The following is a 25,152-nucleotide window of genomic DNA, read 5'->3' as shown; positions in this document are numbered from 1 at the left end:
GTGCTGGTCTCACCCCCTAGTGACTTCAGGCTCTTAACAATGAAGCAGCACATCCCACCTTCATCGCCAGTGTTGTGTAGCCAGTTCTTTGCAGGCACTGAGTGAGACGGAAGGTTCAAAACAGCAACATGCTTTATTGAAGGTCAGACAGAACAGAAGCAGCAATGGAGCTGCTGCACAGCTATTTATACGGTTGGCCAATAGGTGGCGACCAATAGGTTTGAAGCATAGGCTTCCCGCCAAAGACCTACTTAGCCAGCTGGAGACAACCAGTCTGGGCCGGCTAGCAACCGTTACAAGCATACATGTGAACTAGCACTTAGCAATTGAATTCAAGCAATTAGCAATCAGTGCAACATAAGCAAACACTTACACATATAAAAAAGGCCAATACATTACAGCAGGTACAACTCTCAGACCTCAAACCTAAATGTATTGAAGCTGGAGAGAGATAGGAACAAAGTTCCATAGATGGTCCCATTATCTTCCTAGTCTGAGTGCTTTATGCATTCAAGCAAAGATCTGAGTAGGGTTACTATCTAGAAAGCACAGAACTACCATTAGGTTGTCTGGTTCATTTTCTGCTTGCTCATAAGGATTCTACCTTAGCTTTTATAGCTGATTTTTCTTGGTTTAAGGTTGGCTGATACAAAGCATATCCATAATATAAATGAGCATACAAACCAGGCTTCATATAGAAGATAATGTAGTTCTGAAGCTGACAATAAAAAAAAAGCTAGGGAAAAAAAATAGAGGTTCACTTTGAATGAAAAGAAATTTGATGTCAATATATCACACAGCCTTGATTCACATAAGGAGCTGAATTAGAGAGTTATGTTTTCTCATATGTCTTACATGTTTGCTGTGAAGAAGGAGTTGACCTAATTTCTCTTTCAGTATGTGGTTTTGCTTTCTAGCCTGAGGCATGTGAAATTATTAGATTTAAAAGCATTTTTCTGCATTCCATCAGTTTCTCTGCTTGTGGCAAATGTTGATCTCTACTGTATGGATTTAATTACCAAAATTCTGTCTGGCTGCTATAAGAATGAAGAAACAATGCTGTCTACTCTTTCTATATTTTTAAGGTTAACTTTAATCCCGGCCCTAACTTTATTTCCTTCTTGTTTTCCCTTTTGTTGTTGTTTTAATACAACAAGGGGGAAATTTATGTATTTTATGCATAAAGCCTGGTTCAAGACCATAATAAAGTGTATGTTATGCTGTGCTAATTTAATATAATTAATCTAATATACAGGGTATTTTAATGCAAATTTCCTAATACTGTGTACTTTTTATACATAATTTTTCTGCAATATGTGGTCTATTATAAAACACACAATTTTTTGTTATAAAGTTCTAAGTAATTCTTAAGTAATTTCCTTGAAAAGTTGATACAACTTCCTAAAAGCTGGGAGATATATTTTTTTCTAGCACAGTGAATGGCAGTGGATTTTCTTCCTTACTGCTCTTTTAGGTCACAGTGGAATATGCTATGATGGAAGTTAAACAGTAATATCTGAAATCTGTTTCTCAGTCTCTCTGTGTGTGTCTGTCTGTCTTTTTCTCTTTCTTTCTCAAAATTTGAGTGTGTCTGTTATGTATATTCAGGGCTTTTTTTATCATAGAACGCTCAGAACGGAGTTCCGGCATCTTTTTTAGATGGAACCTTTTATGGTAGGCAAGGTGGGTTGTATGACATGTGTGAGTTCCGGCACCTTTTCCTTTTACAAAAAAAGCACTGTGTATATTATTTATAATTTATCAGTTTGGTTAAGTTGTTTCAAGTTATTTTCTTATCTATCATTTCTGTGATTCCCAGTGCATATAAATGAAGAACTTGAAGGTCACAAAAACATACTAAGAAATGGGAACAGTGGGCATATTTCTGCTGATGTGACATGCCTGCATGTTGGGAAACAGTTGAAATTTATTTGTGCTTAGTGACTATGCAGAAATACTTTCTCAATGACTAACCCATCTATCTATAAAGAAGACTTGATCCAGGGATATTTTAAAAGCTCATGGTTTTTTAAAAAAATGCTCTAGGTTTGAGGGAGAAAACCATCCAACAAATATGTTATTTCCATCTCTTTCCTCCATTGGCACTTTCTGTGATATGCTCTCAATTTTTACATCAATAAATGGAAAGGGAGAAGAATAGTAGTATCCAAAATCAGCCATTAGCCACAATTTGAAGGGTGATGAACATCCCTGTCCTTTCATCAGGCATTATCATGCAAGCCATGGCAAATATCTACTCTATTCATTTTCTTTATAAAGGTGCTTGATGGAGATAAGATTATTGATGTGAAAGTTTTATAAGTATATTTCCTATGAGCTATGTTTTAGCTGAAAGAAAGTATATTATTTATCCTCTGTTTTTTACCTCAAAAATCTATAATATTTCAAGGGCTAGCAGAGTGCACTTGAACAAGTAGTGTGTTATAAATATATATATTGAGAAAGAATCATCTGTGGGTTTTTCTGCATCCTAGGGCGCTGCTATTTCCAGCTGATGTCTTTCAACAATTTGCCACTTTCTCAAATCCTAATATATGTTCCAAGTGATCCCACCTATGCAAGGTTACCTAGAGTTACTAATTTAATTTATATAGAAAAGGTTGGAATGTTCAGAACAGTTTTTCTCCTTGTAATGCTATTAAAAAACCAAGGTGATACTAAATGTTGAAAATTTCAGACCAGAAAAAAGAAGTGTTGTGCATAAAACATAATTAAATTATGGCATTTTATGCTGTTATGGAAATTAGACACATTCACAGAACATATACCGGTTAATGACTATGAATTATAATATTTGTAAGTTACTTTCAGAATAGTAATACTAGCTGACTGTAGGTTTCTCATAGATAAGCTTTTAATCTGTTTAATCCAGTTCTGGTTACAAACTGTTACCAGGTTCAGAAGAGAACTTTAGGAGCTATACACACACCAATGAATATATGTGGATTGGAATTAATCCAACACTTTTGCTCTATGACATATATTGAATCTCTAGACTGAATTGTTTATATGAGCTTGAGCTGTAGTCCTTAAGTAAAAAATACCCACTACATTGTATTAGCATTCCTGTTGTACCTCCAGGAAAACTTGTCAGGTTTATCTCCATATGAGATAAATGATTAATATTTCAGACATCCAGAAAAGTGAACCAAGTTGCACATGAAGCACTAAACTTCAGGGTTTGAATGCTAAAGCCATTAATGCAAATTATATTGCAATAAATAGAATAAAATAAAGTTGGAAGTGACCTTGCTCAAGCAGGAGAACCTATACCATCTCAGACAGGTGATTGTCTAGTCTCTTCTTTAAAATCACCAGTGATGGAGCACCCATCACAGGAGGAATTTATTGTAATTGGAACTACAAAGAGATCCACAAAAGAAAACCTTTAAAAAACAAATGGAAATAATAAAACACAAATTAAACCTAGCAGAGGCTGAAAAAATGGCCCAATAAATTAAAAGGGGAAACCAAAACTTTCTTGAAAACACTAATAAACCGGATAGGTGGTTAGCATACAAATTGAAAAAAGAAAGAGAGAAAAAATTAATAAACAAATTGCAAGATTCAAAAGATGATTTACAATTCCAAATTGACATAATAAAAATAATAATACTTTTATGAGAGTCTTTACAATACAGAAGAAATTTTGCAAAAAAATTAAAGCAATTCATTAAAAAAATCTGATTTACCAAAAATCTCAGAGAATATCCAAAATATGCTAAATGAAAAATGTCAGTGATGGAGGTGAGAGAGGCCATAAAAAGGGGAAAAAATGATAAGACCCCAGGTCCAGATGGCTACCTTCAGAGTTTTATAAATGCCTACAAGATACACTAGAAGGGACGCGGTGGCTCAGTGGGTTAGGACGCTGAGCTTGTCGATCAGAAGGTCGGCAGTTTGGCGGGTCGAATCCCCAGTGCCGCGTAGCAGAGTGAGCGCCTGTTACTCGTCCCAGCTTCTGCCAACCTAGCAGTTCGAAAGCACGTAAAAATGCAAGTAGAAAAATAGGGACCACTCCGGTGGGAAGGTAACAGCGTTCCGTGCGCCTTTGGCGTCTAGTCATGCCGGCCACATGACCACGGAGACGTCCTCGGACAAGCGCTGGCTCTTCGGCTTTGAAACGGAGATGAGCACCGGCCCCTAGAGTCGGAAACGACTAGCACGCATGTGCGGGGGAACCTTTACCTTTACCTTACAAGATACACTAAGCCCATTAATGAAAGAACTATGTAACGAGGTACTTTTAGAGGCTAAATTACCAAATACTTGGACAGAAGCCAATATTATTTTAATGCCCAATGATGACTCAGACTTGACACAGATAAAAAATTATAGACCAATATCTCTATTAAATATGGATTATAAAAAATTTGCTTCAATAATAGCAGAAAGATTAAAGAATTGTTTGATTGAATTTATACACAGAGACCAAAATGGATTTTTACCTAAAAGACAAATAAAAAAGAATTTACGAATGATTTCAAACACTTCTGAATACTATGAAATGCACCCAGGGAAGCAGATGGTACCAATATTCCTAGATGCACAGAAGGCTTTTGATAACATAAACTGGCAATTCATGATTCAACAACTAAATGAAATGGATTTTGGAGAAAACTTTATAAATATGTTTAAAACAATCTATCATAGACAAATAGCTAAAATAACTATAAATGGAGATTTTACAGAAAATTTTAACATTAAAAAAGGCACAAGACAAGGATTTCCACTATCCCCATTTTTATTTATATTAACACTGCAAGTATTAAGTAGAAATATTAAACAAGACTCAGAAATTAAAGGAATGATGATAAAAGATGAAAAATATAAACTGCAAGCATTCACGGATGACTTGGTTTTCACATTAGAAGAGCCGCTTGTGACAAGCCCCAAGCTTCTGAAAAAGATTGAAGAATTTGGAGATAAATAGAGAAAATAAATAGAGAAAAGACCAAAGTGGTAACTACAAACCTTACATATAAACAAAAAATCAATTGTCAGAAAAAAGCAGATCTTCAAATAGTTAAAAAAGTTAAATACCTGGGGATATACTTAACAGCAAGATGTGCAACAATAAAAGAAGACAACTACGTAAAACTATTAAAACAAATAAAACTAGACATGGATAAATGGAAAAACCTACAACTCTCAATGTTAGGGAGAATAGCAAAGGTGAAAATGGATATCTTACCAAAATTATTATTCTTATTTCAAACAATACCTATAAAATTGAAGAAAAAAATTATTTGATGAACTAAATACACTGATCTTGAAATTTATTTGGCAAGGAAAAAAAGCCAAAATTAGATTGAAAATTCTACAAGAAGCGAAAGAAAATGGAGGATTTGGGCTCCCAGATTGGGTCCTATACTATCAAACAGTTGCACTAACATGGATAAAAGAATGGATAACCCTTAGGCATAAAAGATTATTATACTTAGAAGGGCATGACCTACAATTTGGATGCATGCCTTCCTATGGTATGGGAAGAATAAAATACATAGAGACTTTCAAAACCACTATATAAGAAATGCACTTCTTCTAGAATGGAAAAAGGTAAAAGTGAAAATTTTCATGAAAATACCAGGATGGCTTTCAACAATGGAAACGTTTGTTCACCCAAACCTAATCTTGAATACATTAGGGTCAATATAAAAGGGGGAAAAATGACATTGCCAAAGATGTATACTATAGGCCACCCAACCAAACAGATGAAATAGATGAACTTTTTGCTAGTCAGCTAACTAAGGTATGTAGGAAGCACATCACAATAGTAATGGGGGACTTTAATGACTCTGACATCAACTGGGAGACAAACTCTGCACCAAGTGGAAGATCAAACAGATTCCTGACAAACCTAGCAGACAACTTTGTCTTGCAAAAAAATGTAGAGAAGGGAACCAGGGTATTAGCCATTTTGGATCTAATTCTCACTAAAAGAGTTGAAATGATAGAAGGTGTTGAAGTCACAGGAACCTTGGGAGGAAGTGGTCATGCAATATTGGAATTCAACATTATGGAAGCACAAGCAATAGAACACAGTCAAACTAGAGTCTTGGAATTTAAGAGAGCTAATTTCAATAAACTAAGAGAGGGCTTGGGAAGGATTCCATGGATGAGAATCCTCAAGGGGAAAACAACTCAAGAAGCTTGGGAAATTTTGAAAAGTAAGATTAATAAAAGCGCAGTCTAGCACAATACCAATAAAGAGAAAAAATAACAGCTCTCAAAATAAACCAGCATGGCTGCATAAAGAACTCTCTGATAAATTGAAAGATAAAAAGGACAAGTATAGAAAGTGGAAAGAGAGGCACATAACTAAGTCACAATATCAGCAAATAGCCTGAGCCTGCAAAGATAAAGTGAGAAAAGCTAAGGCTCAAAATGAACTAAGGCTTGTGACCAAAGTTAAAAATAACAAAAAGAGCTTCTTTCAACATATAAAAAACAAGAAAAAAGTGAAGGAAATCATTAGTCCATTAGTGAGTGAAAGTGGCAAGAAAGTGACAAGCAACAGGAAGAAAGCAGAACTATTTAACTCATTTCTTGCATCTGTCTTTACACAAAGGGGAAAAAAAACAGACCAACCTATCAAAAATAGTGCCATAAAAAACAGAATAAAAATACAAATTAAGATAGGCAAGAAAATGGTAAGTGAGCACCTGTCCTGCCTAGACAAGTTCAAATCACCAGGACTAGCTGGACTACACCCCAAGGTTTTCAAGGAACTGGCAGATGTGATCTCAGAATCACTGAACTATATTTTTAAAAGATCCTAGAGCACTGGGAAACTACCAGAGGACTGGAAAATTGCTGATGTAGTTCCCATCTTCAAAAAAGGGGGAAAAATGGTTCCAGGAAATTAAAGAACTATCAGCCTGACCTCAATACCTGGGAAGATTCCGGAAAAGATAATCAAACAACAAATCAGAGATCACCTAGAGGCAAACAAAATCATTAATAAAAGCCAACATGGGTTTGTCAAAAACAAATCATGCCAGACAAATCTTATTGCATTATTTGACCAAGTGACAAAATTAGTGGACCAGAGGAATGCTGTGGATATAATTTACTTGGACTTCAGTCAAGCATTTGATAAAGTAGATCACAACCTACTACTTGATAAGATAGAAAAATGTGGATTAGACAGCATCACCACCAGATGGATTTGTAACTGGCTGACCAGCCGTACTCAGCGTGTGGTCTTCAATGGAACCATATCTACATGGAGGGAAGTGTGTAGTGGGGTGCCCCAGGGCTCTGTTCTGGGCCCAGTGCTCTTCAACATCTTCATCAACGATTTGGATGAGAGGATAGATGGGGAACTCATTAAATTTGCAGGTGACACCAAGCTGGCAGGAATAGCCAACACTCCAGAAGATAGGCTTAAGATACAGGAGGATCTGGACAGACTTGAACACTGGGTGCAATCTAACAAAATGAAATTCAATGGTGAAAAAAATAAAGTTCTACATTTAGGCAAGAAAAACCAAATGTACAGGTATAGTATAGGGGGTACCTTGCTCAATAGTAGTAACTGTGAGAGGGATCTCAGAGTCCTAGTGGACAATCACTTAAATATGAGCCAGCAGTGTGCTGCAGCTGTCAGAAAAGCCAACACAGTGCTAGGCTGCATTAACAGAGGGATAGAATCAAGATCACATGAAGTACTAATACCACTTTACAATGCCTTGGTAAGGCCACACTTGGAATACTGCATCCAGTTTTGGTCACCAAGATGTAAAAAAGATGTTGAGACTCTAAAAAGAGTACAGAGAAGAGCAACAAAGATGATTAGGGGACTGGAGGCTAAAACATATAAGGAACGGTTGTTGGAAATGGGTACGTCTAGTTTATTGAAGAGAAGGATGAGGGTGACATGATAGCAGTGTTCCAATATCTCAGGGGCTGCCACAAAGTAGAGGGAGTCATGCTATTTTCCAAGTGCCCGAAGGAAGGACAAGAAGCAATGGATGGAAACTAGTCAAGGAGAGAAGCAACCTAGAACTAAGGAGAAACTTCCTGACAGTTAGAGCAATTAACCAGTGGAACAACCTGCCTCCAGAAGAGGTGAATGCTCCAACACTGGAAGTTTTTAAGAAGAGACTGGACAGCCATTTGTCCAAAATGGTATAGGGTTTCCTGCCTGAGCACGTGGTTGGACTAGATTACCTCCAAGGTCCCTTCCAACTTTATTATTGTTGTTGTTGTTATTATTATGATTATTATTAACTATGAGCAACTTGTGACTTATAAAGACATTTTGAATATTGAAGAAAAACTAAAATCTAGACAAGAACTAGAAGAACAGGGTATTGATCGATCATGGTGGCCACACCTGCAAATTCAAATAAGATATATAAAAGATGCTAAAACATCTGGATTCTATAAAGAACAGACAGAATTTGACCAGATACTATTGGCAGAAGATGAAAGATTAAGAAACTGTATAAGTTCATGCAAAGTTTAAAGATGGAAGAGGAACAAGTTAAAGAAACAATGATAACATAGGCAAAAAAGTTTGGGCATAACATAGAGCTAGAAAACTGGCAAAAACTTTGGGAAAGTAATTCTAAAATAACAAAGGTAGTTGCTTACAGAGAAAACCTATATAAAATGTTTTATAGATGGCACTTACCATCTTTGATGTTAGCAAAAATGTTTAAAAATATGTCTAACAATTGTTGGAAACATAGACAAAAACCAGGCACATATTATCATCTTTGGTGGACGTGCCCTAAGGCTAAAAGATTTTGGTCAAGAATACATATATGTTTCTTTGTATGTTTTAGTCTCCAGGCCTTTGATCATCTTAGTTGCTGTTCTCTGATTTTTTTCCAAACTCTCAACATCTTTCTTGTGATATGGTGATCAAAATTGGCTGCAGTCTTACTAATACTTCATGTGATCTTGATTCTATGCCTCTGCTTATACAATGCAGGATTGTATTAGCTTTTTTGGTTGCTGCTACATACTACTAGCTCATAGTCAAGTGATCTTCCAGCAGGACTCCAAGGTCCCCTCACAGTTACTGTTTTTAAGCCAAGTCTCATCCAATCTGTACTTGTACCTTTGATTTTTCCTGCCTAAATATAAAACTTTGCTTTTCTCCACATTGAAACTCATTTTGTTGGATAGGGCCCATTGTTCAAATTTGTTTAGATATTTTTGGACCCTGAGTTTGTCTTCTGGGGTGTTTGCTACTCCTGTTAGTTTGGTGTCATCTGCAAATTTGATGAGTTCCCCTTCTATTCCCTCATCTAGGTCATTTATGAAGATATTGAAGAGTACTGGGCCTAAAATGGAACCTTGTGGTACCCCACTGTTTACTTCTCTCCATGTGGATGTAGTGCCGTTGAGGACTACTTGTTGAGTACAGTTTGTCAGCCAGCTACAGAACTGTTCTGTTCCAGCCTACGACCATCCCAGTTTGCTTCAAGGACAACCCCTTTTTTCTTTTTAAATCAATAGGCTGGAAAAAACCCAACCCAAATTTATTTACAGTTCCAAATAATAAAGTCCTTCAAACAAAAAAAGCAGCAGAATATTTTCCTTAACAAAAATAAATGATCCAAACATCAAACAAGAGTCAAACAGGAAGATTAGGAAGAACAGACCAGGATTTTCTTTGGATTTCTATGACCGGTTGCCTTCAGCAACCAGCACCGCCCACACCTTCCCCTTTCATTAGCAGCCCCAAGGCGTGGCTTCTCAATGCCTTCTCCTCCTTTCACTGAGTTGCTTCATAGAGTTCCTCTGGTCTGCTCTCCTCAACTGCCTTCTGCTTCTAGCATCTCTAAACAGATTCAGCTGTGACTCCTCTGAGTCTGAACCCTCCTCCTCACACAACTGAGCCTCATTATGAACACGAGTGGAGGGGCCGGCTCTTCCTCTGACTGAGAGTCCTGTAATGCATCAGATTCTCCCTCCGACACCGAAGGCTCTCCAAACTCTTCCTCCTCAGATCCCTCGGATTCAGCTGCTGGGAGCACAGGCTGATATGGAATCACAAGAAGTTCCATCTGGTGGTGAAGTTGTCTAGTCCACCTTTTTCTAGTTTACCAAGGAGTAGGTTGTGGTCTACCTTATCAAATGCCTTACTGAAATCTAAGTACAGTATACTACATCCACAGCATTTCGCTGGTCTACTAGTTTAGTCACTTTATCAAAGAATGAAATAAGATTGGTCTGGCATGATCTGTTTTAACAAACCCATGCTGGCTGCTGGTTATGACTTTGCTTGCTTCTAATTGTTCACAAATCTGTTTTTTGAGTATCTTTTTTAGGAACTTCCCATTTATTCATGTTAAACTGATTGATTTGCAGTTTCCTGGGTCTGTTTTTCTCCCTTTCTTGAAGAAGGGAACCACATTAGCCCTTTTCCAATCCTCAGGTACTGTACTTCCTGGTGCTTCAGGATTTATGAAAGATGTGGTGCAATGGTTCTTTTAGAACTCTGGGATGTACTCTCTTGGTCATTTATATTTATCAGAGTCAGACAGGGTTCTCTTACCATTTTTTTGCTTATTTTAATTTTTGTTTCTAATATGTCTTTTGCAGTGGTTTTTTTGGTATGTTGAGCTATAGTTTCTTTTTATGCGAAGACTGATGCAAAGAATGAGTTAAGCAGTTCTGCTTTCTCCCTGTTGCCTGTTATTTCCTTGCCACTTTCTCTCCTTAGTGGGCCTACAGTTTCCTTGACTTTTTTCTTGTTGTTAATATGTTGGAAGATTTTTTTTTTATTGTCCTTGATTTCTGTTGCGAGTCTTCATTCATTCTGAGCCTTTGCTTTCCTGACTTCACCTTTCATAATTAAAATTATTTACCAAGGCTTAAGCCAGAGAAACTCACATGGCTTTCAGTTTATATGTTAAAATATCATTGTGTACACTGTATTTCTCTGGAATGTGTACTGAACACATTTTCCTTGATTTTGCTATATAGGTGCCCTTAAATGTACTGGGAGGCTTGCTATGGATTTCTCACAGTGAAAAAGTACTATAGTTGTTTTCTTTTTAGATGATGGTTCACCAGGCCTGATTATCTGTAGCATGTCTTGCTTTATAATTTGATTACAATCTGTTAGGCCATAAAATATAAATAGATATGTATTATTCATATTTTTCAACTTCATACAGTTACATTCCAGTCCCACATCAGAAATGTTTTCTTAAAATTCAAACAAAAAGTTCTATTAGTTTATATCAATACAGTTCAATACACCCTTCCTACATTTTCAAGATGATATGTGCTTTTATAGTATTCATGCATTGTGTTTTATACACATATACACACACACTGCCCAGCTGAAGAGGCCTGTACATACATTTCCCTACATACACACAGTGACTGAATAGTGCTAGGTTAAGTTAAAAGTCACTTGGCATCAACTGACTCAAAATAAATTAGCAGAGGAATTTCTTTCAAAATTTAAGATATAACTGTAAAAAAGCCCCCAAACTATAGAGTAGGGCTGAGAATGCAAGAGGAATTATATTATACAAAGGCCTTAGACATGATTAAGATGAACACAAACCTATGGCTGAGGATAGTTCTCAGTAAATTTGAATCCACAGGACAACAAAACTTTGATTCTGATTTTTAGATCATATCAGATTTATATTTAACATAGATTCAGCTCAGCTGAATCTCAGCTCAGTCTCAATATGGCCAGGCCTCAAGCATTTTTAACATTTAGCACTGGGCAGCTAATTGTGAAGCATTTGAGTTTATTCTAGGAAACTTTTTTTTCACTACATCTTTATAAAAGAAATTTGGAGGGGGGATTTTTCCAGCTTGGCTCCATTCTACTTTAAGATTGATAACTTAGTTATAATGAAAAATCACACCCTGGTTTCGGAGAAGTTGTACAAGTGACAGTTTTCCTCACACTCTCAAAATATTGTTGAGAAGCACTGTGTGTTGTCTTTTTGTGTGACAATCAATATAGCAGAAATCACTTGCCTCCCTTTCTCCTTTTGCAATGCAAAATGTCATGAAGATGCAGATATGCTCCCACTTTGACAGCTCTCTAAACCAACAGCAAAGTGACTCTCTATTGGAATTTCAAAGGTAGCTTCATTGACACTTACTGACCATTATAGTTCAGCTACTGCAGATAATGCTCTTCATGTGTAATGTCTTACCCCTGTTTTAACATCCTGACACAAAATTGCCTCATTATATGACTTCAGTCAAGCCATTAAACAACTAAAGCTTCCAGGAGGTGGATAAATAAGCAATAAAAGAAGCTATCTTGCCTAAAGTTTATTGAGGGAATCCCTTGCTCAGTTTTAATCATAATGTCTCTTTAAACACAGGATACCTTATGCAATTTCCCAGCGGCCAAGCCATTCAAGCAAGCTTTAGTTGGGTATACTGTGCTTCCCATTTAATACAGTGAAACTGAGCCTGATATAATGGGGTGGAAACTCATTAAGGTAACCCTTGTAGGAACAAAAGACCTTTCATTACGCTTTTCCAAGATGATACCTGGGAAGACCTGAATGTTACCAGGGACACAAAGTTAGGTTACCTGTTGTGCTCTCAGGATTGACAGAGCTGAAAATGTTCACAGAGTTTGTAGAAAATAATGTCAGGCATGGAAACCCAAGAATGACATACTGTATGTAAAAGCTCAAAAACAGTTTTTTATTGTATTGTTTGCCCATAGGCAAAATCTTGCCAAACCAAAGTACACTCTATATAACTGTCTGATAAATGCTGTGAAGAAATTAGGGAGAATCCCTCCTGGCCATTTCCTGCAAAGCAATAATTCAAGATTGATGTTTATTTCTTCCTTTGTAACTCAGCGCAGATTGCATCACAGTTATGTTAGTGGTGGTGTTGGTGTGGATGAAATTCCTAGTGGACAACGGAAGGAGTATAAAGTGAAATTAATGTCTGCTTGTGAAATTACCAGGAAGTAGATACCAGCCAGGTCTGGCATACATTTGGTGACATCAGTACAGAAAAGTCTGAATGGAGGTTTTCAGTCTGAGAAGTGGAAAACCTTGTTCCTGGGATCTGTTGGAGCTACTCTCCCAGCTTAGGAGCCACAGTGCTCCTAAGCCTTCCATTAAAGGCTTAATGGAAATGGGTTATTGCAGTTTCCCACCCAGCCATAGAACCAATATCCTCAAAACAGTAGAAATAGATTGTGCTCAGGGATACAGTCGAACAATCAGCAGTGATAAGACCCAACAAAGAGGCTGGTATATTAGCCATTTTTAAGGAAACCTCAATGTTATTTTTTTTTTAAAAAAAAGTGTACAGCAGAATACAATAGAAATATCATAAATAAAGATATCCATACAGAAAACAAACGGTTCAAGTTCTTTCAGATCAGTTTTTATTTATAGTTCCAGCATATATGCTAAGCCAAAAATAACCTAGTTAGCATGACCGTTACAATCAAAGAACAACTGAACAGTGGGAAAAGAGATCAAGGACTGAATGGAAAGGAGTTGTCCAACTCACACAAATTGGTGACAGAATTATTTGAAGCCACAATATTTTTTGACATAGAACATATCACATGAGACAGCATCTCCTATGTGATCAGTGTGTTTCATACTGACTGCCTTCAGAGTCCTGAACGGAGACATAAATGGAACTATCACTATCAACTTTTAGGTTTTGTGGGAAGAATCCAGAGAAAGAAATATTTTGGGGAATATTAAAAAGGTAGAATATATTTCTCCAGAGGAATAATGGAGAAGATCTTTAAAAAGACAGAAACCAGCCCCCAGAAACCAGCCCCAGCCCTTCTCCCCCAAGCAGAAACTAGGCAGAAGCCAGCTTTCAGAAATGCAGATGTAATAATCCATTCACGAAGGTTGGAGCCTGGAAGCTATTAGGAAGAGAAAGACACCTAAAATCTACATACCCCCACTCAAATTCTAAGGACAGGAGACATAATAGGATTAACCCACCAATACCAAAAGGGCACACTGAGACTCAGGTCAAAGTACACGACACAGAAAATACAAAGCCTCAAACAGGAACAGGAAACAACCTCAAGACCCCCAGAAGGTATAAAAAACCCACCACTCCTGCTACATGTGGTCAGTTTTCCCAGAGCCATCTTTCTGTCTGGCTCTCATCTTCAATAACCTACAACCTTCTGTCTAAAGCAGTCTCCATTTTGATTATTCCCAGCTTGGACTGGACCCTGATGAAGATTTTTCTTTCAACAGGTTGATCCGAATTGTGGACTTACCTCAAGAAACAGGTGGAAGCATAGAAAGAGATATAGGACAAAAAAAACATTGGGTAGAATGTGCAAAAAACTGTTTCTGGATCTGGCATTTGATTAAAGATTGTACATATGCTAATTAAATATGTAAATGATTATTCACAAAAGTGATGTTCCATGCTTATTTGTAAAAGCTCTTCTCTTATATAAGATCAAGTTAGACATAAATGTATAAGTTATTTTTTTCTAAAAATTGTCCATTCTTCTCCCATATATTGTGTATACTGGAGCTTTATGGCCCTGTAGATCATAGTTTAATATTTATCCAATTGCTACTGTGTGCAGTACTAATGCTCCTAAAAAAAAAGTAAGTGACATAAAATATTAGAGACATTGGCTATGCTGATTGCCATGCCACATTTGAAAAGACCATCCTGAAGACAAACAGCATTTCTGTTACTCCTCATTGTTCTGCCATCATATAATTGAAAGTGACAGAATTACCAATGATACAAATTAAAAACAAATAAAAAAGTACACAGAACTGATTCTTTGAGTTCAAACTCCATTACAGACTGATTTACTGTGCAGTGACCTGCTATTGTCTGCCTTGAGAAAGCACTGCATGCAGATCCTATCATCCTCATGGACACGTCTCATCCCAGTCAATAAGCTATTTAACTTAATGGGAAACTGTATTGATGGGACTAAGAATGCAGCTTCAAGAGGGGTAAGAAGAGAAAGAAAGATACAGCTGCAAAACACAGATAAAGTCCTCAACTTGAAGGTGGGGGTAGAATTGCTCATTAGATGTTTCCCTTTCGTTATCTCATTAATTAAAGTCCAAAGAAATCCTTGCTGGATTTAGAAGAGTCAAACTACTTGCAAAAAGGACTTGGAGAGATGATTATTTTGGAGCATTTGTAAAGAATCATGGTTTGTTTTTGTTTGTTTTTGTTTATGAGATTTATAAGTCTGCCCAAACAATGTGACTGTGTGGCACACAGAATAAAAAAGAAACATCCCCCTCAAAAAAATAAAAACCCACCATATATATTAAACATATATAATATATAAATATAAAATATAAATGGTACTATACAATTGTTTTCTCTTAATTAATGACTGTGCACAAAACAAAACCTTTTCCATGGCCTTTGGGCGAGAAAGTAGAACAAAATACATGGATCTGTAATTGTTAATATAACTTTAAAACATGTAATATAGTTGGCTGCCAATAAAATGTTAAATGAGTGAGCACTTAAAAGAAAAACATCAGCTCAATCGTTTTTTCATATTTTCATTTTTGTATGCTAATATGAGAAATGTTAGGTGTAACATGGAACTATCAAAATAATTAGTTTTTATTTTTCACAAGCCCACTAAGGACAGATAGCCACAATGTTCAAGGGAAGCAGAAGGGAAAATGATGAAATTGGCATCATGCAAACCGTGATTTAAGTACTTGCATCTCAGAATGCACTTACTAAAGGATAATGTCTGCCTTGTGATGTGTAACTCCTGTTCCTCATTATTTTTCTCTTCATTGTTGGTAATACATGCCAATGCACTAAATAAACAGTGTGGTTTACTTAATTATCTTATACATCATATTCTTACACCATTAGTTTAAAAGGAGTAAGATTTATTCAGTCACATCCTTGGTCCTGCAAACATGCATCACCAGATATATTTCCTAAATGCAAGTTGTAGGTTAGAGCTTTTAATACACAAATGAACAGTTTATCAAAACAAGATGCAATAAAAAGCTTGCAAGTCTTTGAGTGCTCCACTTCTATTCATAACCAAAAATCAGGGGATGAGAGTAGAATTGAAGGAGTCTAATATTTTAGCCTGTTATTATAATTTATGGTGTTTCCAAACTATGTACTTATGAAGACCCAAAGCAGTTGCTATACCATGAAGTCTACATGACTGTGCTCTTCAGAATCAGAGACTGCAGGATGAATTACGGTAAATAACTATATAATAATAGCACGGGGACTTGAACATATGGAGAGTTCTAGGACAAATAACAGCAACAATAGTTTATCCCTTATACCCTCATTTCTGAAAGCTTAAATACTAATGTTCAAATATCTCTCGCTGTGGGAGAATCACATAGTTTCATTAACAAACACAGAAAACAAGGTTAAATAATACAATATGCAAACATTAGCTGAAACCTTATAGCATGGCATGATCTAACAGTAAGGCTGGAGCCTTCAGCATTCAATGATCCATTTGAAGTATTAGAAATACACCCTCCTTTGAGGGAAGATTCAGATTGCATCTCACTTATGCATAACCCATATACTGTAAGTAGTTTTCCTTTTCATCTAAGACAAGTCAAGGACTATCATTGGACTTTGACTGCTATGCCAGGGACTGCATTCCAAAAGGAAGTAGTCACAGAGGTCAGGAAAAAACTGAATTTTATTTCATTTATATTTAAATATTATTAAAATGAAAAATGTACTTATTTTTAAGATATTAGATTATTTATAATTATATATTTAATCATTATTCTCTTTTTTGTTACATTCCAGATAACTTGGAAAGAACTTGTTAGATCTCTGGAAGTTTCACTCAAGGCTTTCAGGAGCATCATGTAGCCCTGAGACCTCAGGCTGTACAATCTACTCTAAACTATTTCAACTAGGTAGAATTCCAGAACTATATTACATAGTTGAGAATCAAATTAAAGTAGCAAAAAATACTTCTGTCAATACAGTATTCTACCAAAAAATAAAAGAAAGAAAAATGTTTTCTACTAGATATATTTTTGGAAAAAATAGCTTGGAAAAGACTGAAAATAAATGTGACAGACACCCCATACTGTTCTTCTTATGATTTTGCTTTCTTGCTCCTGCTAGATAAGTACAGGTAGTCTTTACAACCACTCATTCAGCAACTGTTAAAAATGACAACAATGAGGGTGGAGGTTCATTCTCTGAGCTTATCGGTTGGTTTTCAAATGTTTTGTAACCAGGCTAGTTAACATCTTCAGCAGAATTAAGGGAACGTCAGTGTTGGTGTTCTGCTGCTTGTAAGGGCTTAGTGTGGTCAGTAGGCCTTGTGATGGGAGGGTCACAGCAGGTGAGGGTCTTGTGAGGGGTCTTACATCACTGCTGGAAAAAAGTAACTTACAACCATCACAGCATCCTTACAACCATCACATGATAAAAATTTAGGCAGTTGGCAACCGGCATGTATTTATTTATTTACCTTGGAAAATTTATATAGCTGCCTACTCGCTCATGGTGACTCTAGGTGCTTTACAGAAAATAAAAACACTATGTAGAAGGGAAAAAAATAACAAAACATAATAAACTAATAATAATCCTCCACCCCATGACTGTTGCATCCTGTTGTATCCTGGGGTCAACATTTGCAATCTTGGCAACAGCTTTTGACAAGCTAAGTCAATGGGGGAATTCTGATTTGTTTAATCACCATATGATTCACTTAATGACTTTGGTGATTCACTTAATGACTATATCAAAAAAGGTCATAAAATCAGGTGCACTTAATGACTGCCTCACTAATGACAGAAGTTCCAGTCCCAATTGTAGTTGTAAAGTCAAGGACTACATGAAAGACAATGCTTATGCTACTTACCATATAACCAGAATCTGTTTCTTGGGGAAAAAAGATTCCTTCCTTTCTATTACCTTTCCTTCCATTGCTAATTCTATATAGAGTTGCCACATTGTTCATCTTCTTTAGATTAATAAAAAGGCATTGCTCCATTGAATGGACTTTGTTTTCATATTGTGATATTTTTCTTTAGCCAAAGCATATACCATGTTTTCCTGAAAATCGGACCTACCCCCCCAAATAAGCCCTAGGCCAATTTTCATGCTTTCACCAAATATAAGCCCTACCCCTAAAGTAAGCCCTACTTAAGAGCCTACACATTCTTTCACAAACCTCCTTTCCAGCTCTGTTTTCCGCTGCCATGTACAAGGAGAACAGAAGTCTGTGGGACTTAAAAAAATAATCAATCAGACCTTCGAATTTCTCACACAAAAAAAATCTCATAAAGTTGGGAGGTCTGATTGAACTTTTTTTAAAATTGGTATTCCCACAGGCATCTTTTGTTTCCCTGAACATGGTGGCAGAGAATGAGCTGGAAAGTAGGATAGTGAAGGAATGCTTTGGGGAAGTGAGGGGAGCTGGCTAAAAAGCAGGTGGCATGGCAACCCCCCCCCAAGGGCTCCAGGCAACTGGTGGTGCAATAGGAGTGGCAGCAGGAAGTGCCCCACTGGTTGTCGCCAGGTGAGACGGGAAGGGGCTGCTCCAGCCTCCGCCACCTCACTCCACTAGCACCCAGGCTTCGCAGGCCAGGCAGCCAAGAATAGGGTTCTGTTGGGGCTTCGGCCTCTACCCACCCACCACCTCACTTGGTGGCCATGGCACTGGTGCATTGCTCTGCCTCCTGCTTTGTTGCGGTGGCAAGTAAGAAAAAGAAGCTTCATCCTCTTAAGAAGATACTGGATAACCATTTGTCTGAAATGGTATGAGTTTTCCATCCTGAGAAGGGGGTTGGACTAGAAGGGCTCCAAAGTCCCTTCCAACTCTATTATTATTATTATTATTATTATTATTATTATTATTATTATTATTATTATTATTATTATTATTATTATTATTATTATTATTATTATTATTATTATTATCCCAGAGAGACACTGTGGCTATGAAGAACCACAAACCACCATATTTACATCAAAAAAGACCAGGCACAGTGTACCTGGCCTACCTCCATTAAAAACTCCAGTAAAAAATACGTATTACATATAAAACGAAACACAATTTATATCATCTTATGAACTATTATATTATTTCTCAAACACAGAGAATTTGAAATAGACAGATTTTTCATTGGTGTGCTTGTCTTCTAATGCTTTCCCATTTATGGTGCTATTATCTGTCACTTTCTGAGAGTTTTGTTTTATACTACACCTGTTGTGTTAAATGATCCTTTTTCAAGATCTGCAAAGTTGCCCCTTTCCTCTCTGTGTGTGACTTGAACCTGGCAGGTTATCCTCCCAAAGTAAATGGCACAGTGCTTGGTAAACATCAAGCAACAAGCTCTCAGAGCATTTAAATCCCAGAGGGCATGAGTAAACAACTCAGATTCCTTCTGCTTCAATTTCTATGGCAACAGCATGAGTTAGAGATGAAAGTTGCATTCAGAATATCATATGCATCTCACAAATGTAAGAAGAAAGAGCTCCTTATGGTAACCCAGCACTGTAGGTTAGATACGTATGCATGATAGACAATTACACATGATGAATGACAAACTAAAACTAAAAAGCAGATCCTTATAAAGTATAATCAACATTATAATAATAGGAGCAAATGGGGTTGATAGTGTTGCTGTGCTTGCTTGCAGTTTTTAGGTTTGTCAGTCACACTAGTCATTTCCGTATATGCTTTAAACAAACATGGCAACTTCATCAGGACCAACCCCTGCCCCCCCTCAACCCCCCCCCCCAAATATTAACTTCATCTCAGGGAGAATTTGTTTAATTTTGTCACTCATTAACTTGGAGAGATTCAGGTGACTGGCAATGAGTAGAAACAAAAGCAATAGAAGGAAAGTGAGGATGAGCATTGGAAGCAAATGATTTTATGGTGGTATGGTTTTCTGTTGATTGGCAGATAGCATTTAAACTCAGTATTAGGAAAGACCCACTGTTTTTACATTTATTTTCTTTAGACAATTAATACATGCTGAAAAGATTTTCAAGATTTTTCTGAATAACCAGGACCTATTCCTCAAAGCTAAATTGCTCATGCTTGCCTTTCATTTAAAACATTATTTTTTTTTCATTCTAGGTTCGTTCTCTCTCTCTCTCTGTGTGTGTGTGTGTGTGTGTGTGTGAGAGAGAGAGAAAGAGAGAGAATACTGATTTTTGGATGCTGAATTTATTTGGTTATCCACAATATATGCTCAATAGAAATGAGCTTTAAAAAAGGCTAGGAAGAGAAGAGAAAAGGAAACCAAGAGTGGCTTGATTTTGCCATTAGTTTCTCAGTCGGTGGCTACAATTTGTAAGAAATGATTCTTTCTCATTAATCATCAGGAGTTATAATTCTAAATAAGAGCAGGTTGGGGAAAAAACATTTTTAGTTTAATTTTCCTGACCACCACACATTTTAAAAGTGTCTGTCTTCTTCCTCTGATATTTCTGAATATATTTTCCTTCTGAAAATCTGAATATATCTTTCAATTACATGTGATCCGCAAGCATTACTTGATGCCATATCAGGTACTGATATCGGAACAGTAATGAGATGTTGCAAAAGATAATCTTTGTGCCTCATCTATTTATTTATTGGTCTCTCATCAGTCAACTGTCAGGCAGTGTTAGTAACTTGATCCTTCCTATTTAAGTTTTATTTCTCTTGTGTATTCTTCTTGTACTTATGAGTAATCTGTGCATTTCCAGCAATGCACCAGCAATTATCAATAATTGTAGATCTTAGTTATTCAATGTGCAGTTAATATCTATGGAAAATCTGAGGAATCATGTTCTCCAATGCAGTAATTCAAGACTGTACTTATTCTGACTCTTCTGAAACAAACCGTAATAGGAATACGGTGATATGAGACAGAAACATGAAAAAAAAAACCTTCCCTCTTTCTTTCATGCATATGTTAATTTTAATTTTAGCTCAATGATATGTTTCCTCCTTAAAAAAATGTTATTGGCTGTACCTTATTTTCAGAACTGATAAGTAAAACATTGAATCCAATGCCACATAACAACTAGCTAAAAGGGTGATGCAAACTAGCAGCAATGAATTTGCATATAACTTACACTCTGGAATAGTCACATGTCTTACAGGTCACATAAAGCATATATGTTCACTCATTGGAGATTAAAGGACTAAGGAAGAAAGCCTTGGAAAAAACAAATATACAGGTTAGTCACTGCTGAGAAAATAAATTATTAGAATGCTGGCACTGAAGCAATGTTTCTGTAGAAGCTGAACACTTTGTTGGTAGAAAATTAGAAAAGACCTTCAAAGTTTTTCAGATTCAGTCTAGATCGATGTCTATGAGAAGGGACAATCCCTGAAAACATGATTTGACATTATTGTACACCCAAACATCTTATGCCCCTCAGGCTTCTTGACCCATCTGATTTGAAAAGTAATAGCCTTCTGGAAGCTAGTGAAAGTTGAACTGTTCTGGAAGGCTTTTAGGATGTGATTATTGCTGGCAGTTTGGCTGATATATATGGCATCATTACTTTGTAAATATCTTCAGAATCTGATTTGTTGGAGGAATCTTTTCTTTGAACACAAGGTTTGTGCACACTTGAAACATTTGAAAAAGTGTTCAGGATCCTGGCAAGGACAAGTACCATAATTTCCTGCCATTAAAATAGTATGATCTTTTTCAGATTTTTGTATCAGTGTGAATAAAAATGCTGCTGCTTAAATTCACTAAATTGTTAATGCTACTTTAGGCTCATATGAAAAAAGTGGGAAAGCTTTGAAGAATAGTAGAAAAGTGCCATGCTTGGTCTTGAACAAGATTCAAAGAACTTTCCATGGATCTGTTCCTAAATGTTGAATTTTAATGTGCTGAAATTCCAAACAGCTAAAACTATCCCTTGTCTGAAGTGTTAAAAATCATATAGAAAATCATTATGAAAAGAAGAACAAATGCAATTACTTTTAGTTTATATTTTGTTTCTCAACTGATTGTTTTGTCTTCTTACAACTAGTGATAATTCTGTTTATGTAGCACAAGGTCATATTTTTATACACACATATCTAGTATTCACATGGTTTATAAAGATATGTGCTTGTATATCCATGTAATTTAATTCTCTACTAGTCTATCCATCTGTTACTGATAATTAATTGCTATCTTATAATAACTTTGTATATGGAACCATTTCAGGAAATTTAATAATACTCAAGTTTTTTTGATTCCCAAGCTAAAGCTAGTGACTATTCAATATTTCCAAATCAAGATCACCTTTGTTTGCTGCAGTACTAAATTCTGACATTCACTTGAAGTTGATTTAATGTAATTTAATGTAAATGGGACTTTAGATTTATCAAAATAAGCAAATAATTCTATAAGAGCAAGAGCTTCCAATCATATCAGGGAGTTTAATAGATTTTTTCTGATCATTTTTTATCTCATAGCAAACAATCATGGGTCATCAAACTGTAAACTAGAAGCTAATGGATTTTCAACAACATGCTTTAGCTCTTGAAGATTTTTAATTTGCTTTTAATTTGTATTGATCTTCTGTGTTCTGTTTCGGTCTCACCAGTGTCAGCAGATTTGAAATAACTCTGAAGTGAGTGAAAGTCTAAGAAACAGATGGAAGATGAAAAAACAAAAAAAAAAAACATGTTCCCATGTTTCAGACTTATTAGGTAAGCCAGAGAGGAAAATTGAGCAGAAAAGCCATTTCTACTTTATTGTAAAGCTACATTAATACAATCTCGCAAGTCTGAAAGTACAATTCTCCAGCTGACTCCTTTACAGCACAAGGTTCCTTCTGAACCTCTTGCCCCACCCAGTATTCAGATGCAGGCTGTGCTGACTTATCTAACTAGAACATATCTTCACCCATTTCCCAAGGTCTTTTACACCAAATGAGTGCAAACCTTTTTGAAAAATGAGAAGAGGCTTCAATCATGTCCAATTCTTGGACACTGCCTGGAGAAGTCCCTGCAGGATTTTTTTTTTTTTTTGCGAGCGTTTTCAGAAGTGGTTTGCCATTGCCTCCTTCCTAAGATGGAGAGAAATTGACTGGCCCAAGGTTACTCAATAAGGTTTGTAACTAAGGGGAGTTTAGAACTCATGCTGTTCTGGTTTCTAACCTTATCCCTTGAAACTGCCTTTCAAGTGTTGTTTAACAACAACAACAGTCATGTAGAATTAATCCAGGCAATTTGTCTTTCTATTGCTTTGAAAATATTAATATTCAAAGATTATCAGAGATGTAAATAAAATAAAATATAATGCAGACATTCTGTGAAATACAGTCTAGCAAATTAACAGCATAGATAAGTGTTTTCATATTTTGATTCAACATCTTGGAACAAAAGAAGGACTTTTTACAATTATCTGTTCTTTGATATTTTCAGGCATCCCTTTTTATGTTCGCTTTCACTATATATAAAACAAAACAACTCATTACTGGAGCATGAACAGCCATGACTGAGTGGCTGTGCATACTGGCATCTCGAGTGAACCATTCTTCTCCATCTTTAATGATGGGGGGGGTGAGGTGTTACCCCCTGTCGATAGGGCTCGTAACTTGGGCGTCCTCCTGGATTCACGGCTCAGTTTGGAAGATCATATAGGAGGGGGGCTTTCACCCAGGTTCGCCTGGTCTGCCAGTTGCGGCCCTATCTGGACCAAGATGCCCTACGCACAGTCACTCATGCGCTCGTGACCTCCCGGTTAGACTACTGCAATGCTCTCTACATGGGGCTGCCCTTGAGGGCCACTCGGAGGCTTCAGCTGGTGCAGAATGCAGCTGCACGAGTAGTAATGGGAGTTTCCTGATACTCTCATGTAACACCTCTTCTCTGCGAGCTGCATTGGCTTCCAGTTGCCCTCCGGGTGAGATTCAAGATGCTGGTGATGACCTATAAAGCTGTAAATGGCATGGGTCCGGATTACCTTAGGGAGCACCTGCTGCCAGCATCAGCTTCCCATCGTCCTGTGCGCGCCCACAGGGAGGGCCTCCTTAGGGTTCCACCGGTTAGAGATTGCCGGCGGGTGATTCCCAGGGGGAGGGTGTTCTCTGTGGGTGCGCCTGCCATTTGGAACGAACTGCCGATGGAACTTCGGACTGCCCCCGACCTTCGCTCGTTTCGCTGGGATTTAAAAACATGGTTGTTTGAATTGTCTGGACTGGACTGAGAGATTTTAAATTATATTAAATTAAATTAATTTTAAATTTCAATTTTAATGTTATCTTAATTTTGTGGGCTTGTATTAATTTAATTTAATTTTATTCTCTCTTTTTGTATTGTTTTTAACTTGCCCTGTGAACCGCCCTGAGTCCTTCGGGAATAGGGCGGTATATAAATTCAATAAATAAATAAATTAACAATTTGCTTTGGAGAAGTAACTATATTTTTCAATAAACTGCCACAAGTACAATTTAACTTATTTTTATTTAGCATATTTTTTTAATGGCAGTCTAGTTTCTCCCTCCATTCTCTAGTTTTGTTACCATATATGCAGAAGCACTAAACTTTTTCCCACACTCCATATTTTGAATTGGAAATAAATATTGCAATTTCTCTCAGGATTCCTTGCAAATACAAACATTTGTTCCCACCTACTCCACTTTTTGGTTTCTTTAATTATCCTAACACATAATTCCACAGCAAGGGGATGCAGAGCTGTTGTTGTCAGAAAGAGTGTTTTGCATTGTATTCTACCACATGATTCTTGTAGATAGCTTGGCTTTCTACATAAACCATTAAAAAATGGTTCTCTCTCACTTTCTACTGAATGTGCACATTTACTGCTATTAAAGTTCCAGGAAATGTCATTCCATGCTGAGGAAGTTATTCTCCCTCAGTGGCTTTCTTAGTGAATTTACTCAATAAGTCAAGACGAAGCTTTTCTTTCCATGTGACTGTGTGCATCCCTTTAAAATGAATGGAAGTTGCATGCAGCCCTGGAGACTAAAATGTTTTATTAATCCAAAGCAGAAATACAGCAAGGGGACTGAAAAGGGCAGCCCTTCCCTCAATTTGCTCCATTTCATTCAGCAAATTCACTTATTTTTTCATCTCCTTTTTCTATTCCACAAAATAACCAATATCCTGCTCTCTATGCTTTCTGTCCTTATTACACAGTAGCTTTATTGGAGCAGGATGACATGGTTTATAGAAATTTCTATCACAGAAAAACAGGGTGG

The sequence above is a fragment of the Vipera berus genome, assembly GCF_964194415.1.
Source record: "Vipera berus genome assembly, chromosome: 3".
NCBI classification, from domain to species: domain Eukaryota; kingdom Metazoa; phylum Chordata; class Lepidosauria; order Squamata; family Viperidae; genus Vipera; species Vipera berus.
The sequence above is the reverse complement of the archived record's forward strand: the minus strand, read 5'-3'. Positions refer to the sequence as shown.